The sequence below is a fragment of the Pteropus alecto genome, unplaced genomic scaffold, assembly GCF_000325575.1.
Source record: "Pteropus alecto unplaced genomic scaffold, ASM32557v1 scaffold3, whole genome shotgun sequence".
NCBI lineage: Eukaryota > Metazoa > Chordata > Mammalia > Chiroptera > Pteropodidae > Pteropus > Pteropus alecto.
In genome coordinates, this window is record NW_006442484.1 from 3,646,143 (window position 1) to 3,646,606 (window position 464).

Genomic DNA, 464 nt, shown 5'->3' on the forward strand with positions numbered 1-464 from the left:
TATAAATGTCTTCCTTATTGTAATAAATTTCTCCAAAATGTCATCAGAAACTTATCTCAAGGTAGAGAATTAGCCATATCACGGGATTATGCCACAGAATCCTTATCTGAGTAACTAGTATGAGTCATAATGCTAGTACTCAATTCCCCTCATGGGAGTTGACTGAGAAGAAACCAGTCACTATCCCTGGTGCTTTCTAAGTCAAAAGCATTATTTCCTCATTTACCTTCTCAGACACAGATGACTGAGCACCATAATAAATTACTCAATTACTAAACCATTAATTTATAGAAGAGGTTCTCTTTTCTTTATTGTATATTTTGTATCATTTTACTATAGTTCTTATTATATTCTGTGTAATTGCCTATTTTGAAATTTAGAATTATGTCTTCTTTAGTAGAAACAAAATTCTTGAGAAACTAAGCCTAAGAATATGTGTATATATTTTAATCTATTTAGTTTGA